General features: G+C 37.9%; 1 long non-coding RNA gene across 1 annotated transcript in view; it reads right to left on the reverse strand.

Annotated features, from left to right (window-relative positions):
* LOC107617093 overlaps positions 301-18,552 on the reverse strand; it is a 20,317-nt gene continuing 2,065 nt past the window's right edge. Inside the window, exons 2-3 of the long non-coding RNA XR_001614796.2 lie at positions 16,162-16,167; positions 301-520 (exon numbers count right to left, since the gene is read on the reverse strand). This is a non-coding gene — a long non-coding RNA (uncharacterized LOC107617093). The remainder of the gene's footprint in view (positions 521-16,161; positions 16,168-18,552) is intronic.

An 18,552-nucleotide genomic window follows, 5' to 3' on the forward strand; every position in this document is an offset into this window, starting at 1 on the left:
TTAAAAACACCCCTAAAAGTAATTAGATTCTACTAAAAACATACTAAAAATAATGCCAAAAAGCGTATAAATTATCCGCTCATTAATTATCTGAGAGATAGATTGAATACTTGATAAGGTTGTGCATATTTAAAATTCAAATTTTAATTTTAAATTACATGCAGATTTAGTTGGAATTAAAATTTGAAAAAATGTAAAAGAACAGACATCAGGAACGTATTGAAAATGAAGACGAATACGAGAAATAACTTGGATAGAAAGATAGAGAAAAATATAAAAATATCATATCGCTGTTGTGCTCTCTGTGGCCGGGTGACTCAGTACTTTTTATCGATTTGCTCTCTTCCGCCGCTTCCTCCTTCGTATCCATCACCACATCATCGATGACCACCACAAACTCCACTGCACTCACTGCAACACCACCGCCATATTATGATCCACCACCATAGCTTTCACAACCTCATCCACTGCCTTAACTTTGCCTTGGTGCGTACATGAACTCAATAATCTCCACCTCCAACTTAAATTAGGGAAGATAGAAAAAGAAGAAGATTTTACAAAAATAGAATCAGTGAACGTAGGAGAAAAAAGGAAGAGGAACTGAAGGTGAAGAAGGAGAAGAACCAAAGAAGAGGAGGAAGAGATAAAACTGAAAAAAAAGAATGGAGAGAATCACTTTTTTAATTTTGATTTTGAATTCAAATTTTGAAATTTGAAAATTTCAGGTTATATGTACATATAAACTATAAAGCAAACTGGAAAAGGAGGATAAAAAACTCAGATGCAGTCATAAAAAATATGGTGTAATGAAAATAGTTTGATGCAGGTGTTATTATGGTAATAAAAGTCATGATATTAATGACTGAAGGCATGGAAATTTTAATGGATAAACACACATATCAGAAAACACACATGTTAGAAATTGAGAATGAACCTGAAAGATGACACGTAGAAATTTCACTATGGGAATAACCTTTTTTTCAAGAAATTGAGAATGAACCTAGAAGATGACACGTAGAAATTTCACTATGGGAATGCATTTTCAGTCTGTTTTATTTCGGCAGGAGAGTCGATCCATCCTTTTTTGAGCAGGCTTTACCGAGTCGGGATAGGTCGGATGGAATAGGATGAGCTATCTGTTTGGCACCGTTAGAGCAATTTCAATGGTAAAAGAATTTGAAACCTCATTCACTATGTGTTAGTAAAAGATGATGGCCTATCGTTGAAATAAACAGAAAGAAAGTTTCTTCACGTGTTTCAAAGCAATAGAAGCCCTTTTAAAGGGACTCTCTTTTTTTTAATTTAACCAATAATATATAGACATTTGTTTTTTTTTTTAACTAAAGATAGGGAGATTCAAACCTCAACCTCTTAAATGAGTATAGAGAGACTATGCTAAAATAAATTTTTAGTGAGTTGTTTATTTTTATTTATGAAATTTGAAATGCTAACCACATTACAAAACTAGCCGTTGCAAAATTAGCCGTTTAATATGTTATCGTTATTATTAATAAATTAATATTTTGTTACTCTATATATACTACTTACATACACTTCTATTCTCACACTTTCTTCTACTCTTCTACATCTTCTTTCAAAGTTTATGAAATCAAATTCTACTGCTATTATTTTTTGTTCGAAAAAATCAATCCAAACTAACTCAACTCTTTTTTCAATTACTTACAAAACTTGTCTCAAACTCCAAATACCTAACAATCTCAAATTTGCTAGTATAATCTGCCACAGACAAGGAACTCTAACATACCTTAGAAAACCTACAAAGCTCCTAAAATTTGCTAGTATAATCTGCCACAGACAAGGAACCTTGCTTCAGCTGCATAAGTTTCATCTCCTTCGCTTCCCTTGCAGACTCAGAAAAATACTTTCTATAGAAGGCCGTTTGGAATATATCCCAAGGAACGTCAGCATTTTGAAGCTGTAGCAAGCGGCACTCGGCTTGCCACCAATGTTGGGCTTCTCCCAGAAGCTAATAAGCAGCAAATTCCACATATTGATTATTCGGAACATGCTGCACCTATAAAGCACGCTCCATGGCTTGGAACAAGTTGTCCACTTCTGTAGGGTTAGTCTATCCTCTGAAATTTGGCGGATAAACCTTGAGGAAAGTCGCCAAGGTCATCGGAGCACCTCCCATGTTATCACCGTTCCCTTCAATATTATCATTCGTGTTTCCTTCGCCATTCCCCTTTCCATTCCCAGCCGGTTGGCCTAACCTCTGCACAGCTTGCAGAGTCGCAGCAGCATTAGCCTCCATGGTGTTTGCAAGATTCGCCATCGCCGCTATAAATTCGGCATGGTTATCGGCCGGTTGCGTGTTTCTACTCTCGGCTCGTGAACGTGTACGACCTCGTCCGTGAGTGGCCATTAGGGTTCCTGTCTACACCAAACAATCGATCTCAAGGTGATCAGTCTCAATATCAAAAGCCTAGTGCTTCAATTATCCCAAACAGGCACTCACAAACAAGCATGCTACGCAATATCAAGTAGATAACCTAATAGCATCAAAGAAAAGACACACAGAGTATGCAATGAAGTACAATCGGTCCATCCCTCGGGCTCACGAGGACGAACTGCTCTGATACCACTAAATATAACACCCTAATTAGCCTAAGCCTTAATTCACGCCGTAAAGCAAAGGTTAATCAAAGGTTACGATAGTTCTAAGCTCATACATATACTATATAGAAGGAATTAATATAATCTAGAAGCCCGATGAAGGACATAGCTCAAAAACAGGATGTGAAAAATGCAAAACGTACTAACGGAGCTACTAAATTAAAGCACAAGATATAAATATAATATAACAAAAGATAAGAGTATAATATCATAAAAATCTAGCCACGGCTCGTAGAGTTTAAGCCGGCTAGCCATATGTAAAGACAAAACAGAATCTGAAGTTTAAAATAGCTTATACAAGTTTTTCTCTCTCAATACAAGCCTCTAGGCAAAAGCGAGATACAAAAGTGAGAGAATGTAAACAAAATAATCAAAAAGACTCCAAAAAGTATCATGATCCTCCGCTTCTGTCACCATCCAAACAACTTACCGAGGTGGGTTGCGACCTGCATCTAAAAAATACAACAAAAATATGGTATGAGAACCGGAGGTTCTCAGTATGGTAACAATGCCCAGTGATGTAAGATATAAGGCCCTGGGATGCCAAAGGCAATCCTAGACTTCATATCCATCACAAGATTCAATCTTAAGACATAACTAGAAATAGTAAAGCATATATAAAACCTTAACATAACTTAAAAGCTTAACATACTTAAGGGGCAATCTAACTTAAGGGATTTTCTAGTCTAACAGTCCTCCGCTGTCCCACAGCCTTCACCAACCTATCCCCCATGCAATTCCATCGCCACCGCCTTCCGAACCTCCTCAATCCCAGTAGAAAGCACAAGTAAAATCAATGCAAGTAAAACACAAGTAGAAGCATATAAGGCAGGTAATTCAAGTAAGCAAGTAGACATGTTATACAATTTAGGCATATAATTACAAGTCGGAAAAGCAAACAAACAGGTAGAAGATGCACATGATGAATGCCTGTCCTATTGGTTGTAATATCACATTGTCAGTTCAACTGCCAACCCAACACATCTCCATGGAGATGTCGCCCTTCGGAGTCATCATTGGAACCCCCGAAATATGGTGCTCGGATCACCGTCCAGGATTTTGTGCCTGCACACTCTATTGACCCGAAGGGATGCGAGCGGGATACTCTTGCCACAGACCTCACATCTCAACGTAAGCGGGATTAACCACCGTCCTTATGCCGCCGCCGCTACCTCGACAGGCGGGATTAACCACCATCCCTGCCGGGCGCGCGTGTCAACAATCTCAATATAAAATGATACATCAGTGGTTTTTCAGAAAACATTTTCAGTATATCATGGATCCATCATCTCTTTCCGAGTCCTCGACTCATCTCAACCACTGTCAATTCAACATTTTCATTCCGAACTCGTTAGTTCATCACTTTCTCAATTCATACATCTTTCGCTCTTCTCAATCCACTAAACCCATCCTCAGTACATGATGAGCGGATAATTTATACCCTTTTTGGCAATGTTTTTACATAGTTTTTAATATGTTTTAGTTAATTTTTATTATATTTTTATTAGTTTTTATGCAAAAATCACATTTTTGGACTTTACTATGAGTTTTTGTGCTTTTCTATAATTTTAGGTATTTTTTGGCTGAAATTGAGAGACCTGAGCAAAAATCTTATTCAGAGGCTGAAAAAGGACTGAAGATGATGTTGGATTCTGACCCTCCTGCACTCGAAATAGATTTTCTGGAGATACAGAAACCCAATTGGCGTGCTCTTAATTGCTTTGGAAAGTAGACATCATGGGCTTTCCAGCAATATATAATAGTCCATACTTTGCCCGAGATTTGATGGCCCAAACTGGCGTTCAAACGCCCACTTGAGACCATTTTCTGGAGTAAAACGCCAGAACTGGCACCAAAATTGGAGTTAAACGCCCAAACTGGCACCCAAGCTGGCGTTTAACTCCAAGGATGGCCTATGCACATAAAAGCTTCAATGCTCAGTCCAAGCACACACCAAGTGGGCCCCAGAAGTGGATTTCTGCACTATCTGCACCTAGTTATTCATTTTCTGTAAACCTAAGTTACTAGTTTAGTATAAATAGCACTTTTTACTATTATACTTAGGGAGCTTTATGCCATATTTCACATTTGGAGTGGCTGGCCATTTGGCCATGCCTAGACTATTTTCACTTATGTATTTTCTACAGTGGAGTTTCTACACCCCATAGATTAAGGTGTGGAGTTCTGCTGTTCTTCATGAATTAATGCAATTACTACTGTTTTTCTATTCAATCACGCTTGATTCTATTCTAAGATACTCACTCGTACTTCAATCTGGAGAATGATATGATCCGTGACACTCATCATTATTCTCAATTCTATGAACGCGTGCCTGACAACCACTCCCGTTCTATCTGAGCTTAACATAGTCATTGGGCGACAGCTTGAGTGCGTATCTCTTGGGTATCTAATAAACGGACCAAGTCCGTGAGATTAGTATCTTTGTGGTATAGGCTAGAACCATTGGCTGTCATTCCTGAGATCCAAAAAGTCTAAACCTTGTCTGTGGTATTCCGAGTAGGATTTCGGAATGGATGACTGTGACGAGCTTCAAACCTGTGAATGTTGGGTGAAGTGACAGTGTACAAAAGGATCAATGGATCCTATTCCGATGCTAGCAGGATCCGACAGTTGATTAGCCGTGCAGAAACCGTAGAGGACCATTTTCACTGAGAGGATCCTACAACTTGCCATGGAAGGGAGCATGCATAATTGGAAGACAATAGGAAAGCAGAGGTTCAGAAGCAACAAAGCATCTCCAAACGCTTATCTGAAATTCTCACCAATGAATTACATAAGTAACTTTATTTTATTTTATGTTTATTTATCTTTTAATTATCAATACTCATAACCATTTGAATCCGCCTGACTGAGGTTTACAAGATAACCATAGCTTGCTTCAAGCCAACAATCTCTGTGGGATCGACCCTTACTCACGTAAAGTATTACTTGGACGACCCAGTGCACTTGCTGGTTAGTTGTGCGGAGTTGTGAAAAGTGTGAATCACAATTTCCCACACCAAGTTTTTGGCGACGTTGCCGGGGATTGTTCGAGTTTGGACAACTAACGGTTCATCTTGTTGCTTAGATTAGGTAATTTTATTTTATGTTTAAGCTTTTTATTTTTTTATTTTTTATTTTCAAAAAAATACAAAAAAATTTTTCAGTTTTCGAAAAATTCAAAAAAAAAATTGTTCTTCAGAATTTTTAAGAATGAATTCTAGAATTTCATGAGATATGTTGAAGCCTGGCTGGCTGTTAAGCCATGTCTAATCTTTTGGACTGAGGTTTTCACTTATCTTTGCAGGAGCCTTTTGGTTCCCATCAATTTGGCTGTTGTATGTAATGCTCTGCTAAAGCTTGGCTGACCATTTAGCCATGTCTAATTCTTTTGGACCGAAGCTTTAGACTAACATTGCATGAATCCCAGAATTCTTATTAAAAATTTTGTATCTCTATTTTCTTTTGCCAAAATAATTTCGAAAATATACAAAAAAAAAACTTAATAAAACCACAAAAAACCAAAAATTTTGTGTTTCTTGTTTGAGTCTAGTGTCAAATTTTAAGTTTGGTGTCAATTGCATCTTTTTAATTTTCTTAAATATTCGAAAATTCATGCATTGTGTTCTTCTTTGATCTTCAAGTTGTTCTTGATGATTTTCCTTGTTTGATCTTTAATTTTTCTTGTTTTGTGTCTTTTCTTGTTTTTCTTGTGCAATTTTTAATTATTAGTGTCTAAACATTAAAAAGTTCTAAGTTTGGTGTCTTGCATGTCTTTCTTTTCTTGAAAAGTTTTCAAAAATATGTTCTTGATGTTCATTATGATCTTCAAAGTATTTTTGGTGTTCATCTTGACATTCAAAGTGTTCTTGCATGCATTTTTTGTTTTGATCTTAAACTTTTATGTTTTGTGTCATTTTGTCATTTTTTTCTATCCTCATTAAAAATTTAAAAATAAAAAATAATATCTTTCCCTTATTTTACTCATAAATTTCGAAATTTTGGGTTGATTTAGTCAAAAGTTTTAAATTTAGTTGTTTCTTGTTAGTCAAGTCAAAATTTCAAATTAAAAATTCTATCTTTTCAAATCTTTTTCAAAATCAAATCCTTTTCATTTTTCTTTCATGTTTTTCGAAAATTCTCCAAAATTGATTTTCAAAATATTTCTCTTATTTGTATTTCATATTTTTCGAAATTATTACTAATATTTAACGTTTTGAGTCAAAAATTTGCAAGTTGTTACTTGCCTATTAAGAAAGGATCAATCTTTAAATTCTGGAATCATATCTTTTAGTTTCTTGTTAGTCAAGTAATCAACTTTAATTTCAAAAATCAAATCTTTTTAACTTCCTTTTCAAATCTTTTTCAAAATTAATTTCAATCATATCTTTTTCAAAACTTAATTTCAAAATCTTTTTCTAACCTCTCATCTTTTCAAAATTTATTTTCAAATCTTTTTCAATTAACAAACAAGTCAAGTGGGATTTTTCAAGTGTTTGTTTTCACTTGTTTGTTTTAATTTTAAAAGTTTACTATTTCTTATCTTTTTCAAAACCAGCTATCTACTTTTCTCTCTCTAATTTTCGAAAACCCCTCACCACTTTTTCAAAATTCTTTTTAATTAACTAATTGTTTTAAATTTTAATTTTATTTTATTTCTTTTAATAATTTCGAATTCTAACTAATAATTAAAATAAAAACAAAAATATTTTTATTTTATTTTAAATTTCGAATTCTCCTTCTCTCTTATCTCTTTCTATTTCTTTTATTTATTCACTAACATCTCTCTTCTTTAAATTCGAACCCTCTCCCTTTCTCTGTGTTTGACTTCTTCTTATTCCCTCTCGACCTCATTCTTCTATTCTTCCATTCTTCTGCTTAAATAAAGGAATCTCTATACTGTGAGATAGAGGATTTCTCTTCTTTTCTATTCTCTTCTTTTTTTTATGAGCAGAAATAGGGATAAGGACATTCTTGTTGAAGCTAATCCTGAACCTGAAAGGACTCTGAAGAGAAAGCTAAGAGAAGCTAAAACACAACACTCTGGAGAGGACCTTCCAAAAATTTTCGAAAAAGAAGAAGACATGGCCGAACCCAATAACAATGGTAGAGATGCAAGGAAGGTGCTTGGTGACTTTACTGCACCAACTTCTGACTTCTATGGAAGAAGCATCTCAATTCCTGCAATTAGGGCAAACAACTTTGAGCTTAAGCCTCAATTAGTTTCTCTAATGCAGCAGAATTGCAACTTTCATGGACTTCCATTGGAAGATCCTCATCAGTTCTTAGCTGAATTCTTGCAAATCTGTGACACTGTCAAGACCAATGGGGTTAATCCCGAGGTCTACAGACTTATGCTTTTCCCCTTTGCTGTAAGAGACAGAGCTAGGACATGGTTGGACTCACAACCTAAAGAAAGCCTGAACTCTTGGAAAAAGTTGGTCAATGCTTTCTTGGCCAAATTCTTTCCACCTCAAAAGTTGAGCAAGCTTAGAGTGGAAGTCCAAACCTTCAGACAGAAGGAAGGTGAATACCTCTATGAAGCTTGGGAAAGATACAAGCAATTGATCAGAAAGTGTCCTTTTGATATTCTTTCAGAATGGAGCATCCTATGTATATTCTATGATGGTCTGTCTGAATTGTCCAAGATGTCATTGGATTACTCTGTTGGTGGATCTCTTCATCTAAAGAAGACGCCTGCAGAAGCCCAGGAACTCATTGAAAATGGTTGAAATAACCAATTCATGTATACTTCTGAAAGAAATCCTGTGAATAATGGGATGACTCAGAAGAAAGAAATTCTTGAGATTGATACTCTGAATGCCATATTGGCTCAGAACAAAATATTGACTCAGCAAGTCAATATGATTTCTCAGAGTCTGACTGGAATGCAAGCTGTATCCAGCAGTACTAAAGAAGCTTCCTCTGAAGAAGAAGCTTATGACCCTGAGAATCCTGCAATGGAAGAGGTGAATTACACAGGAGAATCATATGGAAACACTTACAATCCTTCATGGAGGAATCATCCTAATTTCTCATGGAAAGAGCAGTAAAATCCTAATCAAGGCTTCAATAATAATAATGGTGGGAGAAATAGGTTTGGCAATAGCAAGCCTTTTCCATCATCTTCTGAGCAACAGACAGAGAATTCTAATCAGAACCTCTCTGACTTAGCAACCATAGTCTCTGATCTATCTAAGACCACTCTCAGTTTCATGACTGAAACAAGGTCCTCCATCAGAAATTTGGAGGCACAAGTTGGTCAGCTGAGTAAAAGAGTTACTGAAATCCCTTCTAGTGCTCTCCCAAGCAATACAGAAGAGAATCCAAAAAGAGAGTGCAAGGTCATCAATATGTCCAACATGGCCGAACCTGTAGAGGAGGAAGAGGCAGTGATTTCCAATGAGGAAGACCTCCATGGATGTCCACTGACCACTAAGGAGTTCCCTAATGAGGAACCAAAGGAATCTGAGGCTCATATAGAGACCATAGAGATTCCATTGAACTTACTGTTGCCATTCATGAGCTCTGATGAGTATTCTTCCTCTGAAGAGGATGAAGATATTATTGAAGAGCAAGTTGCTCAATATCTAGGAGCAATCATGAAGCTTAATGCCAAGTTATTTGGTAATGAGACTTGGGAGGATGAACCTCCATTGCTCATCAATGAACTGAATGCCTTGGTTCAATAGAAATTACCTCAAAAGAAACCGGATCCCGGAAAGTTCTTAATACCTTGTACCAAAGGCACCATGACCATTAAGAAGGCTTTGCGTGACCTGGGGTCAGGTATAAACCTCATGCCACTCTCTGTAATAGAGAAACTAGGGATCTTTGAGGTACAAGCTGCTAAATTCTTATTAGAGTTGGCAGACAAATCAAGGAAACAGGCTTATAGAGTTGTAGAGGATGTCTTAGTGAAGGTTGAAGACCTGTACATCCCTGCTGATTTCATAATCCTAGACACTGGGAAGGAAGAGGATGAATCCATTATCCTTGGAAGACCCTTCCTAGCCACAGCAAAAGCTGTGATTTATGTGGACAGAGGAGAGTTAGTCCTGCAACTGAATGAGGACTACCTTGTGTTTAAGGCTCAAGGATCTTCTTCTGTAACCATGGAGAGGAAGCATGAAAAGCTTCTCTCAATACAGAGTCAAACAGAGCCCCCACACTCAACTTCTATATTTGGTGTTGGAAGTCCACCATTAAGCTCTGAGTCTCTGTGAAGCTCTCTAAGAGCTCACTGTCAAGCTATTGACAATAAAGAAGCGCTTATTGGGAGGCAACCCAATGTTATTTAATTATATTTATTTATTTTCCATTGCTATTTTATGTTTTCTTTAGGTTGATGATCATGTGAAGTCATAAAAACAACTGCAGAACTAAAGAAAAAATCAAAAATAGCACACCCTGGAGGACAGGCTTACTGGCATTTAAACGCCAGTAAGGATAGCAGAATGGGCGTTTAACGCCCAGCCTGACAGCATTCTGGGCGTTAAATGCCAGAATGAGCAGCACTCTAGGCGTTTAACGCCAGAAAAGGGTGTCTGGCTGGCGTTAAATGCCAGAAAGGGGCAGCAGACTGGCGTTTAATGCCAGGAAAGGTAGCAGAGCTGGCGTTTAATGCCAGAATTGGCACACTGAGGGCGTTTGAACGCCAGAATGGTGTAGGGAGCAAAATTCCTTGACACCTCAGGATTTGTGGACTCCACAGGATCCCCACCTACCCGAACTCTTCTTCTCTCCTCTTCACACCTTTCCATAACACTCTTCCCCAAATACTCTTGACCAATCACATCAATACCTCTTTCCCAAACACCATTCACCTATCATATCCTACCCTCTTCCGCATATTCTCTTCATCACTCACATCCATCCATCATAAACCCCACCTACCTCATCATTCAAATTCAAACCATTTTCCTCCCAAACCCACCCCTTCATGATCGAATTCCCTCTCTCTCCTACCCTATAAATACCCCTCCTCACTACCTTCACTTTCACACATCACAAACAATTCTTTCCCCCTTGGCCGAAACCCACACTACCCTCCATCTCCTCCATTTCTTCTTCTTCTACTCCTTTCTTTCTTCTTTTGCTCGAGGACGAGCAAACCTTTTAAGTTTGGTGTGGAAAAAGCTCTGGTTTTTTTTGTTTTTCCATAACCATTAATGGCACCTAAGACCGGAGAAACCTCTAGAAAGAGGAAAGGGAAGGCAATTGCTTCCACCTTTGAGTCATGAGAGATGGAGAGATTCATCTCAAAAGTCCATCAAGAACACTTCTATGAAGTTGTGGCCAGGAAAAAGGTGATCTCCGAGGTCCCCTTCATGCTAAAAAAGAGTGAATATCCGGAGATCCGACGTGAGATTCGAAGAAAAGGTTGGAAAACTCTCACCAACCCAATCCAACAAGTTAGAATCTTAATAGTTCAAGTGCTCTATGCCAATGCATGGATCACTAAGAACCATGATCAAAGTATGAACCCCAACCCAAAGAATTGGCTCACAATGGTTCGGGAGAATTACTTGGATTTCAGTCCGGAAAATGTGAAGTTGGCATTTAACTTACCAATGATGAGAGGAGATCCTCATTCTTTCACTAGAAGGGTCAATTTTGATCAAAGGTTGGACCAAGTCTTCATGGACATCTGTATGGAAGGAGCTCAATGGAAGAGAGACTCAAGAGGCAAGCCGGTTCAACTAAGAAGGCTTGACCTCAAACCCGTGGCTAGGGGATGGTTGGAGTTTATCCAACGCTCTCTCATTCCTACTAGCAACCGGTCTGAAGTTACAATAGACCGGGCTATCATGATCCATAGTATCATGAATGGAGAGAAAGTAGAAGTTCATGAGATCATACCTCTAGAACTCTATAAGGTGGCAGACAAGCCCTCTACTTTGGCAAGGTTAGCCTTCCCTCATCTCATCTGTAACCTATGCAATTCAGTTGGAATTGTCATAGAGGAAGACATCATCATTGAAGGAGACAAGCCCATCACTAAGAAGAGGATGGAGCAAACAAGAGAGCCCACTCATGGACCTCAACAAGAGCATGAGGAAATTCCTCATCAAGAAATCCCTGAGATGCCTCCAGGGATGCACTTTCCTTCACAAAACTATTGGGAGCAAATCAACACCTCCTTAGGAGAATTGAGTTCCAACATGGGGCAACTAAGGATGGAGCACCAAGAGCACTCCATCATCCTACATAAAATCAGAGAGGACCAAAAGGCCATAAGAGATGAGAAACAAAGGCAAGGAAGAGACATAGAGGAGCTCAAGCACTCAATAAGATCTTCAAGAGGAAGAACTAGCCGCCATCACTAAGGTGGACCCGTTCTTTAATTTCCTTGTTTTTATTTTTCTATTTTTTGAATTATATGATTTATATTTTGTCTATGTTTGTGTCTTTATTACATGATCATTAGTGTTTAAGTGTCTATATCTTAAAGCTATGAATGTCCTATGAATCCATCACCTTTCTTAAATAAAAAATGCTTTTATTTGCAAAAGTACAAGAAGTACATGAATTTTGAATTTTATCTTGAAATTAGTTTAATTATTTTAATGTGGTGGTAATACTTTTTATGTTTTGAATGAATGCTTGAACAATGCATATTTTTAAATTTGTTGTTCATGAATGTTAAAATTGTTGGCTCTTGAAAGAATAATGAAAAAGGAGAAATGTTATTGATAATCTGAAAAATCATAAAATTGATTCTTGAAGCAAGAAAAAGCAGTGAAAAGCAAAGCTTGCGGAAAAAAAAGGGGGCAAAAAGTAAAGAACAAAAGAAAAAGAAAAAGAAAGCAGAAAAAGCCAATAACCCTTTAAACCAAAAGGCAAGGGTAAAGAGGATCCAAGGCTTTGAGCATTAATGGATAAGAGGGCCCAAAGGAATAAAATCCTGGCCTAAGCGGCTAAATCAAGCTGTCCCTAACAATGTGCTTGTGGCGTGAAGGTGTCAAGTGAAAAGCTTGAGACTGAGCGGTTAAAGTCGTGGTCCAAAGTAAAAAGAGTGTGCTTAAGAGCTATGGACACCTCTAACTGGGGACTCTAGCAAAGTTGAGTCACAATTTGAAAAGGTTCACCCAATTATGTGTCTGTGGCATTTATGTATCCGTTGGTAATACTGGTTGTAATACTGGAAACAAAATGCTTAGGGTCACGGCCAAGACTCATAAAGTAGCTGTGTTCAAGAATCAATATACTGAACTAGGAGAATCAATAACACTATCTGAATTCTAAGTTCCTATGGATGCCAACCATTCTGAACTTCAAAGGATAAAATGAGATGCCAAAACTGTTCAGAAGCTAAAAGGCTACAAGTCTCGCTCATCTAATCAAAACTAATCTTCATTGATATTTTTGAGATTTATTGTATTTTTTCTTCTTTTTATCCTATTTTGTCTTTAGTTGCTTGGGGACAAGCAACAATTTAAGTTTGGTGTTGTGATGAGCGGATAATTTATACCCTTTTTGGCATTATTTTTACATACGTTTTAGTATGTTTTAGTTATTTTTTATTATATTTTTATTAGTTTTTATGCAAAAATCACATTTCTGGACTTTACTATGAGTTTGTGTGTTTTTCTGTAATTTCAGGTGTTTTCTGGCTGAAATTGAGGGACCTGAACAAAAATCTGATTCAGAGGCTGAAAAAGGACTGCAGATGCTGTTGGATTCTGACCCTCCTGCACTCGAAATGGATTTACTGGAGCTACAGAAGTCCAATTGGCGCGCTCTCAATTACGTTAGAAAGTAGACATCTTGGGATTTCCAGCATATATATAATAGTCCATACTTTGTCCGAGATTTGATGGCCCAAACTGGCATTCAAACGCCCACCTGAGAACCCTTTCTGGAGTAAAACGCCATAACTGGCACCAAAACTGGAGTCGAACGCCCAAATTGGCACCCAAGCTGGCGTTTAACTCCAAGGATGGCCTATGTACGTGAAAGCTTCAATGCTCAGCCCAAGCACACACCAAGTGGGCCCCGGAAGTGGATTTCTGCACTATCTGCACTTAGTTACTCATTTTCTGTAAACCTATGTTACTAGTTTAGTATAAATTGCACTTTTTACTATTATACTTAGGGAGCTTTATGCCATATTTCATGTTTGGAGAGGCTGGCCATTCGGCCATGCCTAGACTATTTTCACTTATGTATTTTCTACGGTGGAGTTTCTACACCCATAGATTAAGGTGTGAAGTTATGCTGTTCTTCATGAATTAATGCAATTACTACTATTTTTCTATTCAATCACGCTTGATTTTATTCTAAGATACTCACTCGTACTTCAATCTGGAGAATGATATGATCCGTGACACTCTTCATTATTCTCAATTCTATGAATGCGTGCCTGACAACCACTCCCGTTCTATCTGAGCTCAACATAGTCATTGGGCGACAGCTTTAGTGCGTATCTCTTGGGTATCTAATACACGGACCAAGTCCGTGAGATTAGTATCTTTGTGGTATAGGCTGGAACCATTGGCAGCCATTCCTGAGATCCGAAAAGTCTAAACCTTGTCTGTGGTATTCCGAGTAGGATCTGGGAAGGAATGACTGTGACGAGCTTCAAACCTGTGAATGTTGGGTGGAGTGACAGTGTGTAAAAGGATCAATGAATCCTATTCCAACGCTAGCAAGAACCGACAGATGATTAGCCATGCGGTAGCTGTGCCTGGTATTTTTCCTCCGAGACGAGAAATCCGATAGTTGATTAGCCGTGCAGAAACCATAGAGGACCATTTTCACTGAGAAGATCCGATAGCTTGCCATGGAAGGGAGCATGCATGATTGGAAGAAGACAATAGCAAAGCAGAGGTTCAGAAGCAACAAAGCATCTCCAAACGCTTATCTGAAATTCTCACCAATGAATTACATAAGTAACTTTATTTTATTTTATGTTTATTTATCTTTTAATTATTCCCGTCTCTCTTCCTCTCTCTCTCTCCTCCTCTTTCTCCCTCTCCTCTCTCCCCCTCTCTTCCCCTTTCTTTCTCTCTCCTCTCCCTCCTTTCTCTCTCTCCCTCCCTTCTCTCTTCCTCTTTCTCTCTCTCTCTCTCTCTCTCTCTCTCTCCTATTTCTCTCTCCCCCTTCCCTTATTTCTCTCTCCTCTTCTCTCTCTTTCTTTGCCCTCCTCTCTCTCTTTCTCCTCTTTCTTTCCTTCCATTCCTTTCTCTCTTTTCTCTTTCTTTCTCAACCTTCTCTCACTCTATATCCCTCTCTCTCTCTCTCTTTCTCTCTTCTCTCTCTCTTTCTCCCTTCTCTCTCTCTATTCTCCCCCTCTTTTCTTTCTCTCTCAACCTTCTCTCTCTCTTATTTTGGAGAAAAGAGGGGGAGAGAGAGAAGAGGGATATAGAGTGAGAGAAGGTTGAGAGAGAAAGAGAAAAGAGAGAAAGGAAGGGAAGGAAAGAAAGAGGAGAAAGAGAGAGAGAAATAAGGAAAGGGGGGGAGAGAAATAGGAGAGAGAAAAGAAAAAAAAGGAGAGAGAGAGAGAGAGAAAGAGGAAGAGAGAGAGAGAGAGAAACAAAATGGGAGAGAGAGAGAAAAGAGGAAGAGAGAGAGAAACAAAATAGGAGAGAGAGAGAGAGAGAGATGGGGGAAGGGAGGGAGAGCAAGGGAGTTTTATTTTTATGAACTGGTTTAAACTGGTGCACTGTATTATAAACTGGTTTAAAACCAGTTTCTTATATGACAAAGCAGTTTGGTTCAGTTTCTAAACCATTTAAAATGGTTTAGTGCAGTTTCAGTTCAGTTTATGGAAAAACTGAACTATGCACACCCCTACTTTTAATTATCAATACTCATAACCATTTGAATCCGCCTGACTGAGATTTACAAGATAACCATAGCTTGCTTCAAGCCGATAATCTCCGTGGGATCGACCCTTACTCATGTAAGGTATTACTTGGACGACCCAGTGCACTTGCTGGTTAGTTGTGCGGAGTTGTGAAAAGTGTGAATCACAATTTCCCACACTAGTATACCAGAAACCTAAGCCTCCGTTCTCTAATTTTTCAAAATAATACCAACTCAAATCTCGTAAGACCTTTCCCATGTTTTAATACCCGATATTAAGCCCAAGAGTCTTAATTAGGTGTCATAGAAGTACACAAACATGTTGGAAAAGTGAAATAGTTTAAAAACAAAGTTTAAGTTATAGAACAGGGCGTGTGCGTACGCACAGGGGTGTGCGTGCACATGCCCAAGAGGATTTTAAAAACGTGTGCGTGCGCATAGGGGTGTGTGTACGCACAAGTACAACTTTTCATAATTCTTCTCCCTCGCACAAGCTGTGCTAGCGCCCCAACAGACCGCCTTTCCCAATGTGTGCATGCGCATAGGTTGTAAAACTCCATTGATTATATGTGCGCACAAGCTGTGCTAGCGCTCTAAACAGTAAGCCTTCCCCTTCGTGTGCGTACGCACAGGTCTGTACGTGCGTACAGGTTTAAATTTTCATAGGGGTGTGCGTGCGCACAAGGCTGTGTGTGCGCACATACCAGAAATCACAAAATTCTGTAAATTTGCAGAATTTCAGATTTTGACACCAAACTTTGAACGATCATAACTTCTTCTACAAAAATATAAATTTTACAAACTTTATATCAATTTGAAGATTTTTCTATGGAATTTAATTCTAAACAAATTTCAACAACTTTTGAAAACTGAGGCACAAGTTATGACCCATCAAAGTTTACTAAAAATCAGTTTTTAGCAAATTGCATAAATTTCTCAATTCCTTGCAACACAACCAAAACCAATTCAAACCATTCCAAACTCAATTTCCCATCATAACTCACCCTTTGTATCAAACTCCACCATTCATACCAACTTTTTCTCAACCTTTCTCTTCAACATCATTTTTTTCAAAATTAACAGCATATCTCATCAAAAGAGTCAAAACTCATTAATTCATTATGCATCATATCTCAACCAACCAAACAATCAATATAATCCAATCCTATCATATGGGTCACTAGCCGAAGTGTCTATGAATATTATATATTACATAAAGAAAACCGAAACCATATCTTGGCCGATTCCCAATATGAACCAAAACCCCAATTAAGCACAATTTGAGCTTTCAACCACAATCCAAGCTACCAATCAACTCCAATCAAGCACAAACAATCACCAACAAGCTCCAATACTCATGCTAATATCACATATTTCACATAAATCAAAACCTAATACTTACAATTTATCAATTTACTAGGGTTCTTGAGAATCCTACCTCATCCACTGAAATTTGGGCTAGAACCCAACATTTTCTCACTAAGGAGTAGCACCTAAACAACCAAAACACAAACTTCCACTTAATCAAAAACCCTAGGATTTGAAACTTTGGAGAGAAGAGCTGAGAAGATTCTGTGATTTTCTTACCAGTTTCTTGGGTGGGTTTCATAGAGCTCTTCGCAAGGAAGCGTGGCCGCAAACGGTGCAGCGATTGGAGCTCTGTAGCTCAAGATATGAGCTTGAGAAGATGATAGTGAATAGTGTCAATGGGGGTTTCTTCTCCTCCTCCCCTTTCAGCTGGTGTGTGTGTGTGTTTAAGTGTTGTGTGTTGAATTAGGTTCACTAATGGACCTATTTATATGTTAGGCTTGGGCCCAACTTGGGCACGGTTCAACCCGTTAGCATTTTTAGCACGTTTGGCCTAACTTTGGACCAAACCTTTAAAATTAACGTCCGATTTTCCATTTCTAATATTTTTCTAAGATTTTTGACTGTTTTCAGTATTTCTCGCATAGTACCGGGTAGACTTGAATCGGTTCAACTACCGGTTCGCAGTTTTTCTCAGTTTTTCACAGAAAATACATTTTCTGACTCAGAAAAACCTACTGAATCCAAAAATCATATTTAAATCCTCAAATTCTCATTCTAAATTTTTGGAACCTAATTTGGACAATATTAATTATTTACTTAATCGGTTAATTAGCCGCGTTTCTTACAGGTGGCTCTTCTAACCCATCCCCTCAGACTCCGATGCAATCTAGTCCAAATTTGTAATATTCATATTTTTCCAACCCTTTTGGATTAGATGCTATCGACCTCACTGAAGATGACATTAAAAATCGTAGACAAGATAGTATTTAACATTGGCAATGGAAAGAATATGAGATGTTGATCAGTACATGGTTGAATGTTTCAACTGACTCTATAGTTGGTACCAACTAAAAGGGAGAAACATTTTGGAGTCAAATTCACAATTATTGTGTGGAATTCAGCTCCAACATAAAAAGGGGGGCAATTGAATGTAAGAAACGAAGGTATAAGATCAACAAGAAAGTTGCACAATTTGCCAGTTGCTACGATCAAGCTAGTCGAAATATAAGGACTGGTTCGAATGCTGATGATATAAAGGAGTTGACCTATAAATTTTATTTCACAAATTATGGTAAAAAATTTACTTTTGAGAGGCATTGGAATATGCTTCGTTTGGAGTAAAAATGGAGAAGCCAACTACCTACACAGAGTGGAGGCTCAAAGAGAACCAAAGTTAGTGCATATGGAGCATACTCATCATCATCAAATCCAGAAACGCCGTTGGCTGACGGAACCGGTGTGGAATCTCCCATTCGCCCACAAGGATTAAAGAAGAGCAAGAGAAAGGATAAGAAAAAAAGCACAAATGTCTAAAGATCTTAGCGAAAAGAAATAATCCGTTGCTAAGAAACTATCTTTTGTGAAAGATATTAAGAATGTTAGAGAAAAGGAATAATGGATAGAAAAAAGAAAGAGAAGAGGAGAGGGAACATAGAGAAAAGATGATGGCAATCAAAGAAAAAGAGTTACAGATTCAAGCAATGATGAAAGAACAAGAATTGCAAATTCAGAAGTATATTAAAGAAATGGAGATAAATGTAAAGGAAAGGAAAATGGAAAGGATGGCTAAAGAAA

This window comes from Arachis ipaensis, chromosome B09 (genome assembly GCF_000816755.2).
Source record: "Arachis ipaensis cultivar K30076 chromosome B09, Araip1.1, whole genome shotgun sequence".
Classification (NCBI taxonomy): Eukaryota; Viridiplantae; Streptophyta; class Magnoliopsida; order Fabales; family Fabaceae; genus Arachis; species Arachis ipaensis.